A 14,457-nucleotide genomic window follows, 5' to 3' on the forward strand; every position below is an offset into this window, starting at 1 on the left:
AGTCCATATTCATGTCATGCCTCTGTCTATATCCCCATATGGCAAGAACATTATAATGTGTCTTGATGTATATTTTGTTAGAAATTATTTGGAGGAAGTATAAATGAATATGCCTGTATAAATATATGAACATCTTTTCAAAAAATGTATTTACAAGTCTAAGAAATGTTCAGACTTCTTAAATAAAATGGAAGAAAAAAGTACTTTGAGTTATTCTACTTTTCTCTAGTCCTTTATCTTTCTCCTTCCTCAGGATAAGCTGTGATATGAAAAATTGAAGCCAAAAAAAGAATCCTCTGAGAGATTGAAGAGTGCACTATGAACATGATTTTGCTTCTCAGGAATGGGAATTCCATGAAAGCAAGGACTTTGTCTTGTTCACTGCAGTGTCCCAGCACTTTAACAGCACCTGGAACAGAGTAGGTGCTCTGCTCATATCTGCAGAGTCAATGAGTGAGCTACCTCGTTCCCTGCCCAACAATGTCTGGTCTCTACAGCTGCAATAATTTGTTATGCAACTACAAGCCCTGCATCTGCCACTGAAACCAACCCTAGACCCTTGATGCTCAAAGCCTGGTCCCTGGGCCAGTATCTGGATGCTTGCTCAGGAGTGCAGAATCTCAGGCCCCACCCCAGACCCACTGAATCAGAATCTGCATTTTAACAAGATCTCCAGCTGATTTGCGCCTACATTAAAGTTTGCAAATTGACTGTCTAAACCAATCTCAAGATGTGGTCTCTGGCCTAGCAGCATCAATATTACCTGGGGACCTGTTAGAACTCCTATGAAATCAGAGACTCTGGGACCAGGGCCCAGCTCTATGTACTTGTAACCTTTAGGAGATTCTGATGCATGCTGCTGTTTGTAAACCACGTTCCCAAGCTCAGCTTCACCAATTTTGCTCCTAATTCCGCTTGGACCTTAAATCTTAGTTGTAGTCACTGGGCTATTTTCTTCCATCCTATAACCAAAACTTTGCTTAAACTTTTAATTATGGGGAATAACTTCCTCCTAATACGCTTTGCATTTCAAATTTGGATAGTTTTGAAAGTTCTTCTTTGCCATTTGTGTGGAGTTTGATATATTCCATTCCATTCCAAACAAAATGAATAATCTCATCCCTGTGACCCAAACCTTAGAGTCTAGATAGAAAATTCCAAACATGAGTTTCAGAAAATATGAATAGATGATGTGGAGACTATTCATATCCATAGGTACAGCTATTCCCTGCATGAAGGTGCTCAGCAGATGGCCATGTATGAAAGCCGAAATCCAGCCTATATTTTATTCCCCAAGCAATTCACCTACAGAACTACATCCGCCCAGTGTGTGCCTTTTTCTGATTGACCCAAAGTTATTGGACAAGCTAGCTGTCGTCCTGAGTCTTATGCCTGTGATTGGGGACCATGATTTAAATGGCTGTATACAGTATAGTACTACTGTCCAAGATCAATGTAGTGCACACCATTCTAACAGCATTTTCTATGCTATGCCCATCCACCTTGATTACAATGATTGATTATTCTCCTCTACTCCTTCTAACGGACAGTCATAGAGCTGTTTGCTCTTCTTCTAATTCCCACTCTTTCCTCCAGGTTCACTGTTAGTCTCTCACTTGTCAACTATTTGATCTTTCTTCTAAGGCTTTATTTGTGTATCTTGTTTCATTTGTCAGAGCTCCTATACGTGGTTCTGCAAATTTTTACAAAACTCCTAAAATAAATAAATGTTAAAAATATACATAGTCATTTTATAAATAGGGTTTGCATTATATCAATTTCAAAATAGAAAATGCATATTTGTTACTACAGATTACAACTTGTGAAAGAATCACTGCATTTAATTTTTAAAACAGTAGGCGAACAAAACCTTAACCAAACACACAATTCTTACAGCTTTCACCTGCCTGTCACTCATCAGTGTCAGTATTTATAAATTAACAGTGTTAGTCCTCACAATTATACATACTTTAACTAAAATTACAAAATGAAAGCCCACTTCTACGTGACCTTATAGAAAACATATTTAAGTATTTTATATAGAGTCATATGAAATTAAAATGTATCTACTTGTAGCATCTGCCTGTTGATCCTAGATCTGTCACTGGAGATAGAGAGAACAAATGCTATACTTCTTCCACATCTCATTTCTGCAGATTTTGAAAATAGCTATGTTACTTCCCATTCTCTATTATTTCTACCCCCTTGTTTTGTACTCTGCAAATTAAATGCTCCTTCCAGTGTTCATTAAATGGTGGCCAAAGTCAATTCACCACCTTGATTGTTGTCCTCTAAATGTGTTCTTGATAGTCTCTAGCACATAAAATGTGTGATGTCTCCAATGAAGATATAACTTTGAGTACTCCAAGCAGGATGAAACAGAGCAGGACTACCAACTTCCCTGTTTAATATAATATACCTCTATTAATGCTGTTTAATAACACAGATTGCTTTTTTATCAGCCACATTCTGCTGCTGGCCCACATCAAACAAAACCCAAAATTGTTTTATACCTGATGTTGATAAGCAAACCATTGCTACCCACTACTCCTTTGAATGGTTCTTTCAACGATGGCCTTCTTCTCCATGCAACTTCCTGCCCCTCCAGAAAAGACTACCAGTAGCCAGTTCTCACTATGCCATGTTCTTAGGACCAGTCCAGATCCCATGTCATACAGGCCAGGACAGGCTTTATAACTACTGCCGGCTGTTTATTTACCAGCAGACTTGAAAACTTGATTTTTAACAAGAGCAACAACAACAAAAAAGTGTGCTATCAATGAGGAAATCTGGTGACAATGATTTGTTATTATTACTGCTATTCCCAGCCCAGATGGTTCTCCAGATGAAATGGATAAAAATTGGATTCTCTTTGTGACTGGTGACAGGTGCAGACTTGGCCCCTCCAGTGGGATTTCATCAGGCACACAACATACCGTCGGCATAGGAGCATCCCACAGGCACGCGTGTGTTGTAGCAATCCCAAAAACTGTCAAGTGAATAATTGGCCTCTTATCTGGAGTCTTTAGAAGATTCCCTTCTGCACATCCTTTGAAAAGCTGTATCAGTCAGATTCTTTGTTTGCCAGCAACAGAAACAGGCTCTGGCTAACTTGAGAAGGAAAAGTATTTATTGGACAGACATGGGGGTCCTTCTAGAATTGATGAAAGGCCACAGAACCAGGCTTTGTACATGATGAGAACCAGAGGAGCCCTAGAAGTAGAGGTAGCATGAGATAATTTAGAATCCAGTCAGGGTGCTGCTAAAATGAATGAAGTATAACACTTTATTTTCAGTTTTTATATCACTCCTATTTGAAAATTTGGGACGAGAGTGTTTGATGGCTCAGCTATGTCTTAGGTGTATTTCCTGGTGAAAAAAAAAAAAGGGTGGGGTCTCTGGTTGGCAATCCTAGCAAAGCAGCACACAATAAAGCAATAACAACAAAATTACATTGAAGAGGTGAAACTTTGAGAAAGGTAGAGAAAGGAACTCAGCAAATTCTTCACCAAAGAAACAACCGAACAAAATTGTCAAAAAACAACTTTGAGAAACTGAAAATTGACCAAAGTCATGCAAAAAATTGAGAAGAGTTTTTTCAAATAAACCTACTGACACTGGGCTGAGGACACTGGAAAGCTGATATTTTAACCTGGGGCTGCACCCATCATCCCCTCAATTCCATTAGTGTAGTAGATCTACCAGGTCAGGGCACACTGCAAAACCCAATAGCTCTTCAGAGCCAGAGAATACTGACTTGATTTGAAATGAATATGGAAAATATCCCATGCCCCCAGACATCATGGAAAAGAGTAGTTGATTCACAATAGTGATTTCATTAGCAAACAAATGGGGAACGCCAAGGTTGCAGCTAGTCTGTGGTTATAATATTGGTTAGGATAAGCAACAGATCAGAAGCATAGCCAGAAATTTGACAGGGAGCTCTAAGTAACTAGACAGCCATAGTGAGCCTTGTTAAGCTCCAAAATATCCCTAACAGTCTGAAAGGCTGTGGTTATGTGCAAGGCTGACTGCATGTGCAAAAAAGACTGAAGAGGACATTAGTCATGTACATATGCCTGGCTGAATGTGAGATCTTGTGTACATGCAAATAAGGCACAAAATCTCCATAGAAGGTAAGAGCAGGGACAGAACTGTAAACTGCCTGAACTTTAAATGTGTTCTGCAATCCATATAGTGATCCATCAGCAAAGGGTAGAAGCCTTACTGACTTGATGTGTTTGAGCACAACCTCTGATCAATTAGTAAGCTATGCTGAACCAAGGACTAACAATAGGAATTAAAATTTACGGAAAAAGTAGGAACAAAAAAGAAACTTTAGCAGAGATATCACAGCCACACATTATAGTAGAGAGACTTTACAGAATAAGTCCAGGAAAGTCAATACACAATCAAAATCAGCAGTAACAACTCCTAGAGAGAGGGTGAGAATTTACAGTTGCTAAAATATATTATTTAAAATTTCTAATTTCCAAAAGATGTTGTAAGACATCAAAAGAAACAGGAAAGTGGAAAAAGCTCAGGGGAAAAGTCAATAGAAATTGTCTCTTGGAGGTCTTCTAAGATGTCAGAATTTGCAGAAAAAATTTCAAAGCAGCTAGTAAAATTATGTTCAAAAACTAAAGGAAATTATATTTTATAAGTTAAGGGAAATTATAATGACAATGACTCATCAAATAGAGAATATCAACACACGGATAGGGATTTTATTTTAAAAAGAACCAAATGGAAGACTAGAGTTGAAAAATAAAGTAAGTAAAATGGAAAGTACACTAAAGGGGCTCAACACCAGATCTGAGATGCCATAATAAAAAATCGGTGAACTTGAAGATAAATCAATAAAAATTACCCAATCTGAAAAAATTTTTAAAAATGAAGAAAATTGAACAGATTCTCAAACAGCTGTGGAACTCCATCAAGGATAACAGCATTCATGTAATGGGAATCCTGGAACAAGAGAAGTGGGAAAAGGGGCATAAAAATATTTGAAGAAATAATTGCCAAAAACTCCAAATCTGATAAGAGACATTAATCTACACATTTAAGAAGTTCCATGAACTCCAAGTATGATAAGTATAAATAGATCTACATCTAGATACACAATATATCAATGGTTGAAAGCTAAAGACAAGCTTGAAAACAGCAAGGGAAAAATAACGCATCATGTATAGCGGGGCAACAACACAATTAACAGCTGACTCCTTATCAGAAACAATGGAGGCCAGAAGACAGTGGGAGGACATATTGCAGGTGCTGGGGAAGAAACATCTGACCACAAGAAATTAAATTAGATGTCCTCAACAGAGAAAACTGGGAAATTCACAAATATTTGAAAATTAACAATCCACTTCAAAATAACCAATGAGTCGAAGAAAAAAGTCACAAAGGAGGTTGAAAAATGTTTTTAAGTAAATGAAAATGAAAACACAACATATCAAAAATTTATTAAGTACAGCTAAAGCAGTACCAAAAGGAAAATGTATAGCTTTAAATGCTTACGTTAGTAAAAAAGAAAGATCTTAAATCAATATTTAAGCTTTTGTCTTAAGAAACAAGAATGAAGGAGGAAAGTAAACCCAAAGCATGCAAAGAAAGGAAATAATAAAAAATTACAGTGAAAATCATTGAAATAGAAACAAAATAATTCTAAAAATCAATGAAACGAAAAATTTGCTCCATGGAAAAAATCAGTAGAATTGGCAAATTGTTGACTAGACTGACTAGGGGATAAAAGAGACAGACACAAAAGACAAAAATCAGGACTGAAAGAGGTGAATATTACTACATATCCTACAGAAATTAAAATAATTACAAGGGATTTGTGTAAACAATGTTATGGAAACAAGTTAGGTAACTTAAATGTAACTTAAATGAAACTAAAGGATGCACATTATCAAATGAACTCAAGAAGAAATACAAACGTGAATAGACCTATAACAAGAAAAGAAATTGAATTTAAAATCTCTTAACAAAGAAAACCCCAGAGACAGATAGCTTTATTGGTGAATTCTATCAAATGTTTAAATAATAAAAATACTAATCCTTCCAAAATCCTTCCAGAAAATGTAGAGTGGAAACACTTTCCAAAGCATTCTATGAAGCAAGCATTATCCTGATGCTAGTCAAACATATTACAGGGAATTAAAACTACAGACTAATAGTCACATGAATATAGATACAAAACTCCTCAACAAAATATTAGTAAAATGAATCCAGAAACATATAAAAATAATTAAATACCATGACTGAGTGGGTTTATCTCAGTATTGCAAGATTGATTTAATATCTGAACATTAATTAGTGTAATACACTATATTAATAGAATAAAAGACAAAAGCCACACAATTATCTCAACACATACAGGAAAAACATTTAACAAAATCCAGCACTCATTCAAGTAAAACATTTTCAACAAACTAGGAATAGAAAGGAACTTTTCAACCTGATAAAGGGCATCTATAAAAATCTTACAGCTAATGTCATACTTAATAGTGAAAGATTTAGTGCTCTCCCCTCCAGATCAGGAACAAAGCAAGATGTCTCCCGCCACTCTCTACTTAACATTGTGGCTAGAGGTTCTAGCTAGTGAAGTAAGAAAAATATTTTTCATTGAAATGGTTCAGATTAGAAATGAAGAATAAAATGGCTGAACTTTGGTGACGGTTCCAAGACTCTAACATTTACAAAAATCATTGAATCGTACATTTAAAACAGGTGAAGTTTCTGGCATATAAATTTTACCTCATGAAGTGGTTTAAGCATTATAGTTGAGTGATGATTCCAAAAGAAAGAGGCCTGGTGGCTCACACCTATAATCCTAGCCCTTTGGGAGGCCAAGGCAGGCAGATCATTTGAGGTCAGGAGTTCTAGACCAGCCTGGCCAACATGATGAAACCCTGTCTCCACTAAAAAACACAAAAATTAGCCATGTATGGTGGTGTATATCTGTAATCCCAGCTACTAGGCAGGCTGAGGCAGGAGAATCGCTTGAACCTAGGAAGCAGATGTTGCAGTCATCCATGATCGTGCCACTGCACTCCAGCCTGGGCATCAGAGCAAGACTCTGTCTCAAAAAGAAAGAGAAGAAAGAAAGAAAGAAAGAAAGAAAGAAAGAAAGAAAGAAAGAAAGAAAGAAAGAAAGAAAGAAAGAAAGAAAGAAAGAAAGAAAGAAAGAAAGAAAGGAAGGAAGGAAGGAAGAAAAGAGAGAAAGAGAGAAAGAGAGAAAGAGAAGGAAGGAAGGAAGGAAGGAAGGAAGGAAGGAAGGAAGGAAGGAAGGAAGGAAGGAAGGAAGGAAGGAAGGAAGGGAGGAAGGGAAGGAGGGAGGGAAGGAAGGAAGGAAGGAAGGAAGGAAGGAAGGAAGGAAGGAAGGAAGGAGAGAGAGAAAGAAAGAAAGAGAGAAAGAAAGAAAGGAAAGAAAGAAAGAAAGAAAGAAAGAAAGAAAGAAAGAAAGAAAGAAAGAAAGAAAGAAAGAAAGAAAGAAAGAAAGAAAGAAAGAAAGAAAGAAAGAAAGAAAGAAAGAAAGAAAGAGGAAGGAAGGAAGGAAGGAAGAAAAAAAGGAAAAAGAGGAATTAATACTGGGTATCAAAACACAGTAAATGCCCAAAGCAATTTGTGCCTCAAGCTGTCATTGATTCCTGCTGTCATTGTTGGAAGTTAAGTGTGTATAGAGTCATGTATGACTTCTATAGAGCTACGGTGCTATCTTTCTCATTGTTCATCAATGTAAGTTTCAGTTCTCTGCCTTCTGAGCACATAGTGTGATTGTACTTGCTGGGTCCCAGTGGTTGATGCAACCATGTGACGGCCCAGTTGTGGGTCAGTTCTGGGATCAGACTTGCCAGTGGAAGGAGCTCCAGGGTATTCCTTTTGACTTTCATGGTGACTGGCAATGTTCCACCTGACTGAGACTCTGACAACCCCTAATCAACCTGTGATGGACAAGTAATGCAGGTAAAATAAATTATTTGCTGTGTTATGCCCCCTGAGACTTGGAGGATATTTGTCATCAGAGAATAATTTAGTCTCCTGACTGATACAAGGCAGCCTTATTGGAACCCAGTATTTTTTGGTCTGAATCTTAGTCATATCAATTGTCACTAATCGTTGTAGCACCACTTACAGATCAACTGCTATGTGCCGTATGCTCTGCAAGGTACCTGACCTATCCCTAATTCTCATAGCATCACTTCTGAGTAGAAATTACTTTTTCATTTTACAGATAAAGAAACTGAGCCTCAGGAAGTCTCAGTAATCTGAATAAGGAGATATAAGCCTGTCAGTTGCTAATACGAAATGGGCTTATTTATTCAACAAATATTTGCTGTTACTTATTACCTACTGATCATATATGCTGGGCACCAGCACTATAATGGTGAGCAAGACAATCACAATTCCTCCTCTGCAGGGTTCAGGTGCCACAGCCCTCCCCTAGAGATTCATTCCGTTGTTTGAGGAGCAGACTCTGGCACCAATGCTTTTCAAAAGCTTCCAGGTAATTCCACTGAGCATCAAGGGTATAACTCACTGGTTTGGAGTCCAGCAGGCCCAGTTCTTTTGACTCCAAACCCAAAATGTCCAGTCTCGTCGCAAAACCTCTCACTTCTATAGATCCCGTGCCAGGTTTGACTGGGCCAAAGCCATCAGCTCCTCATGTCCTCTCCTCATGTCCTCTCATAGACTTCGTCATAATCACCTTTGTACCCTCAGCTGTCTCCCTCTCTTTCTCTGCTGGAGGTATCTGTGTTACAACATAATGTTTGAGCTGGATAATACCCTAGTTACAAAGATCAGTGGTTTTCTAATGTTTTTAAGCTGTTAATGCCTCTTTTTTCCAAAACAAATTCTTATAAAAGCACAATATATGATGCAGATATTAAAAGAGACCTGAATAGAATTAGGAGTGGGATCCAAAAGTTGCTTTTGCCCCCTTTTCCCTTCTCACCTGGGCAGCTTTCTCCAGAATTCCTAGAGCTCTGAAGAACATAGTTTGAAAACTACCAACATAGCCCTATGACCCCATGGAAGCCACTGGCATAGCCCTACTCCTTCATGAAAACCACTGGTGTAGCCCTATGCCCTCATGAGAACCAGTGGCATAGCTCTACTCACCCATGAAAACTACTGGCATAGCCCTACTCCCCCATGGAAACCACTGGCATAGCCCTGCTCCCCCATGGACACCACTGGCATAGCCCTACTCCCTCATGAAAACCACTGGTGTATCCCTACTCCCCCCATGAAAACTACTGACGTAGCCCTACTACCCAATGAAAATCACTGGTGTAGCCCTACTCCCTCATGAGAATGACTGGCATAGCCCTACTCCCTCATCCTGTGGGCAGAGCAACTGAGCCCAAGAGAAAAAAGGACTTCCCCAGGACTCCACTACTTCATCAGTGTCAGACACTGGAGCATCTTCTCACTCCCTATTTAGTGCTGGTGCAACTACAACATGGAGCCTCCCACGCCATATTCCCCTTAGCACCAATGTTCTTCTAGAATCTGAAAATATCCAACCAAGCAATAGCAGGACCAATCAGAAAAGGCCCTTTGGAGGAAGGAGTGGCTGAGCTGAGGCCTGGAGAATGAGTTGGTGTTAGGCAGGCCAAGGGAGGCAGCTTGTATTCTAGCTCAAGGAAGCTGTCTGTGCAAAGGCCCTGAGGTGAGACAGACAGTGGTAACTTCAGCAGCTGACAACTCTGACCAAGTCATAAGAGATGAGGTTGAAGGGCCGGGCACGGTGGTTCACACCTGTAATCCCGCACTTTGGGAGGCCGAGGTGGGTGGATCATGAGGTCAGGAGATCAAGACCATCCTGGCTAACACGGTGAAAACCCGTCTCTACTAAAAATACAAAAAATTAGCTGGGCGTGTTGGCAGGCGCCTGTAGTCCCAGCTACTTGGGAGGCTGAGGCAGGAGAATGGTATGAACTTAGGAGGCGGAGCTTGCAGTGAGCCAAGATCACACCACTGCACTCCAGCCTGGGTGACAGAACGAGACTCTGTCTCAACAAACAAAAAGAGAGAGATGAGGCTGAAACTGCTACCAGGGACCAGATCATGAATGACATCATGCTAAGGAGTTTGAACTTGGCCTTTGTCCTAAAGGCAATGAGAATAACCTGGAGAAATTATATATTACAGAGTCTTACCCTGGCTGTAGTGAGGAGGATGGTTTAAGTTGACAAAGACTTGACACAGACAGCACAGTTCGGCTGCTGTGATAACACATAAGGGGAAACAGGAAAGCTTAGTACCAGGGCAGTGAAGGCATGGGCAGACTAAATAGGGAGGCAATATTGGTGGGGCCTGATGAATGATCAAGTCGGGAGGATGACAGAAAGGAAAGCACCAAGGATGGAAGCTGGGTTTATCTCGTGGGTATTTGGGTTAACGGTGATGCCATTCACTGTGACAAGGAACAGAGGAGCAGGGAGCCTGGAGTAAAGAAGGTATGAGAGCCATCCATCAATCAGATGCACTTGTCTCTAAAAATCAGGAAACTCAATCCCAAACGGTTGAGACAATAAGGGTTTGTACGATCTCGTATTACAAGAAGTTTAGAGGCAGGGGAGTTTCCAAGCTGGTTAATCCAGGAGCTCAACAAATGTATCAAACACCCAGGTTCTCCTGACTGTGCTGTCACTCTCAGTGTATCTGTGGGCACACCTCATGGTAGCAGGATGGCACAGTAGCCCAAGGAGTGGCACTGTCACACACTGAATCAATTTCCTAGGGCTGCCCTAACAAAGTGCCACAAACTGGGAACTTAAGACAATAGAAATGCATTGTCTCACAGTTCTGGAAGCCAGAAATCCAAAATCAAGGTGTTGGCAGAGTTGATTTCTTCTAAAGGTTCTGAGGGAGGATCTGCTCCACGCCTTTCCCTTAGCATCCAGTGTAGTGTAACATTTGGTGTTCCTTGGCTTACAGCTGCAGAATTCCAATCTCTTCTTCCATCATCAAATGACATTCTCTCTGTGTCTGTATCTTATAAGGGCACGAGTCATATTTGATTAAGGGCTCACTCTACACCAGTACGACCTCATCTTAACTAATTACATCTACAATGAAGTCATTCCCAAACAAGGGCACATTCTGAGGCACCAGGGTTAGAATCTCAATATATCTTTTTGGGGGGACATGATTCAATCCACAAGCCACACCAAGTTAAAACGGGGATATGATGGTTCATTTTCTGTGTCAACTTGACTGGGCCACAGGGTGATATTTGGTCAAACGTTATTCTGGGTGTTTCTGTGCAGGTATTTTTGGATGAGATTAACATATGAATCAGTAGACTGAGTAAAGCACATTGCCCTTCCTAATGTGGGTGGGCCTCAGCCAATCAGTTGAAGGTCAGAATAGAGCAAAAAGGATGCCCCTCCATCGAGTAAGAGAGCATTCTTCCTGCCAGACTGCCTTCCAACTGGAACACTGGCTTTTGTCCTGCCTTCAGGAAACACGAACTCTTCCTGGGTCTACAGCCTATCAACCTTTCAACTGGAATTTACACTGTCAGTTGTCCTCATTCTCAGATCTTTGCATTTAGGCTGGAATTAAATCATTGGCTCTCCTGTGTCTCCAGCTCACAGATCTTTGGACTTGTGAGACTGCCTAATACATAATAGCATGAGCCAATTCCTTATGATAACTTTCTCTCCCCACCCCCCCTCTCTACACACACACACACACACACACACACACACACATACACACACACACTGTGATGGTTAATATTGAGTATGAACTTGATTGGATTAAAGGATGCAAAGTGTTAATCCTGAATGTGTCCATGAGGATGTTGCCAAAGAACATTAACATTTGAGTCAGTGGGCTGGGGAAGGAAGACCCACCCTTAATCTGGATGGGCACCACCTAATCAGCTGCCAGCAAATATAAAGCAGGCAGAAAAACATGAAAAGGTTAGACTGGCCTAGCCTCCCAGCCTACATCTTTCTCCTGTGCTGGATGCTTCCTGCTCTCGAACATCAGACTCCAGGTTCTTCAGTTTTGAGACTCGAACTGGCTTTCCTTGTTCCTCAGACTGCAGATGGCATATTTGTCGGACCTTGTGATCGTGTGAGTTAATATTTAATAAACTCTCCTTTATATATATCTATATATCTATTTCATTAATTCTGTTCCTCTAGAGAGCCTTAATACACACACACACACACACACACACACACACACATCTTATTGGTTTTATTTCTCTGGAGAACCCTGACTGATACAGGGATAGTAGCTCTTCTTCTTATCACTTTTACCCCCTTTTTTTTTTTAGAGCTAAGAAGCCTTACTCAGAAGCTCTATTCTCATTGGCCAAATTTGGCGAATGAGGCTCCAATGATTGCCTTAGACCAATCTGAATTAATCCAAGCGACCCAGGGGAGATGTGGCTACTGGAACAAGATTAAGACTCCAGCATGGAAGAATGAGGAAAGGCCTGCCAGTGCTGGATGCAGCAGAGGGCAGAGAAGTTCAGGGCCAAGCACACCTTGGTCAGGACCCAAGCAGACAGGCACAGCAGATAGGAGTCCGCCAGAGACCAACAAACTCAAGTCGAGGCTCTAGTCCAGCGAAACATTTCCTGGTGTATCTTTCTCAAGGCCAGGGCTCATCCCAGCCAATGAGTCTGCTGGAATCTCTAAGTGTGTGGAAATGGGGAGGTGCTGAAGGCAGGCCCTGTCATCCAATCTTAACAGGAAGAAAGATTTCCCCGGCTAGGGAAATGTAGAGATGTCGAGATTTTGCTCACATGTGTCCTATGACTCATTCTTACCCTTCAGATGAACCTGAAGATGCTGCTGCCCTTCAGCAAATCCTCAGTGGCTGGTACATCATTTGTCCCTGAGAGGCAGGCTGAGAACATCCATTATCACAGAAAGCAAGTCCATCTCCAAGCACTGGGTGTGGCAAAGAACCGCAAACGTGGGGTCCCTTCTCTTCGGGCACTTATACTCTACTCCAGATCCCAAAACATAACGCTATAATTAGCATCACTCCTCTCTATAAGGAATACTTTCTAAATGCTGATGACCTGACACGTCCATCGCCATTTCTCTCTCACAACAACATAGCGGGTTACCTTTATAGTTATTCCCATTTTGCAGGTGAGGAAGTGGAAGCTCAGAAACATTCTCTCCCTGTTCAATTTACACGAGTGGCAGAGTTGGGACTCACACTCAGCTGTGACACCAAAGCCTGTGTTCCCACCCACAGTATCTATGGGGACAAATAATGCCTATTGGAGTTTCAGAAAGAGAGAAATGCTTGCAGATGGGATAGGGGTAAAGACCACAGATTTCCTGAAAGGACAGTAGTTTAATGAAGCTCACCTAGAATGATGAATTGAATTTATTCTACACTTTCTTTCCCTTCTCAGTGTGAGCTAGTGAGACACAGTAGGAGCAATGAATCTCCCAAGGTCATGCCACAAGTCACTGGCCAAGCCTGGCCTGTCACTCAAAGCTCTGAATTCCCAGCTCACTGAACTCAGCGGATGAAGCCACTGTGGTGGGTCTGCGTCAAAATAAGTCTGGAATAAAACACCCACCTACAATGTTTCCCCTTCTTCGACTTTTCCCCACTGTGTCCCCTGTCTTCTCCACAAACAACCTTCTTATGACCCCCTCCCACCCCATAAACTGTCCCAGGAAATGCCAGGATCTGAACATCGTATTGGCCACGAGGGACTCGGTCAACTTCTTTGCCTTCTGGCTGTTCTAAATAAACAAAGGGCAGTTCACAAGTTATTAGTAAATACCAAGGCTTAGTTTATTGTATAAAACTTCAATCCAACAAATAAATGAGCCATCAAGTTTGAATTTATGTAGCATTCAAAACACATTAAAGCCATTTGACCATGACAAAGGCCTTTCCTGCTTTGAATGATGAAGCCAGCACTGCAAATACCCTTCGGATGAGACATTAAGCGAGGTCCTTTCAGTTTGTCTCTGGGGACTGCCAAGGTGGAAAGTAAAGATTCTGAAACTGTTGCTAAAGAATTCTTTGGGGAAAATCCCATCCTGGCTGATACCACCTTCTCAAAAAAAAAAGAAAGAAAAAAAACTAATTTAAAAAAGAGTTTGTAAACCTATAACAGTCAGAAGAATTAGTCACTCATCTAGCTGACCACTCTTATGCCCTTATTTCCCTTAAGATATCCCGGAGAGACACCAGGGAACACATGGGTTCTCACTAAGGGATGCTGGTAGCTTATTCTTTGGGGCTCCAGCTGCTATTGTGGCCTGTCTCTGAGCAGTCTCTCCATCTGCAAATTGGCTGTAATACCTCAAAGTGCGTGATGAGCAATGAATGAAATAATACAGGAAAAAGCATGTTTTAAATTCCAAAGTGCTGTTCAAATAAAAGCTGTCATTATTAATAATATGTAAAGATAAGGCCAGGCCCGTGGCTCAAGTCTGTAATTCC

General features: G+C 40.7%; 1 protein-coding gene across 7 annotated transcripts in view; it reads right to left on the reverse strand.

Moving 5' to 3' along the window:
* Positions 1-14,457, reverse strand: part of SOD3 (superoxide dismutase 3) — a 948,116-nt gene that overhangs the window by 38,655 nt on the left and 895,004 nt on the right. The window contains exon 1 of one of the 7 annotated variants that reach the window (XM_050790713.1): positions 11,689-11,692. The exons of the other annotated variants lie outside the window; for them this stretch is intronic. The gene's annotated coding sequence lies outside the window, so the exon portion shown is untranslated. Of the gene's footprint in view, positions 1-11,688; positions 11,693-14,457 lie in introns of those variants that run through there. 7 annotated transcript variants of the gene reach the window in all.

This window comes from Macaca thibetana, chromosome 5, assembly GCF_024542745.1.
Source record: "Macaca thibetana thibetana isolate TM-01 chromosome 5, ASM2454274v1, whole genome shotgun sequence".
In the NCBI taxonomy this organism is placed as follows: domain Eukaryota; kingdom Metazoa; phylum Chordata; class Mammalia; order Primates; family Cercopithecidae; genus Macaca; species Macaca thibetana.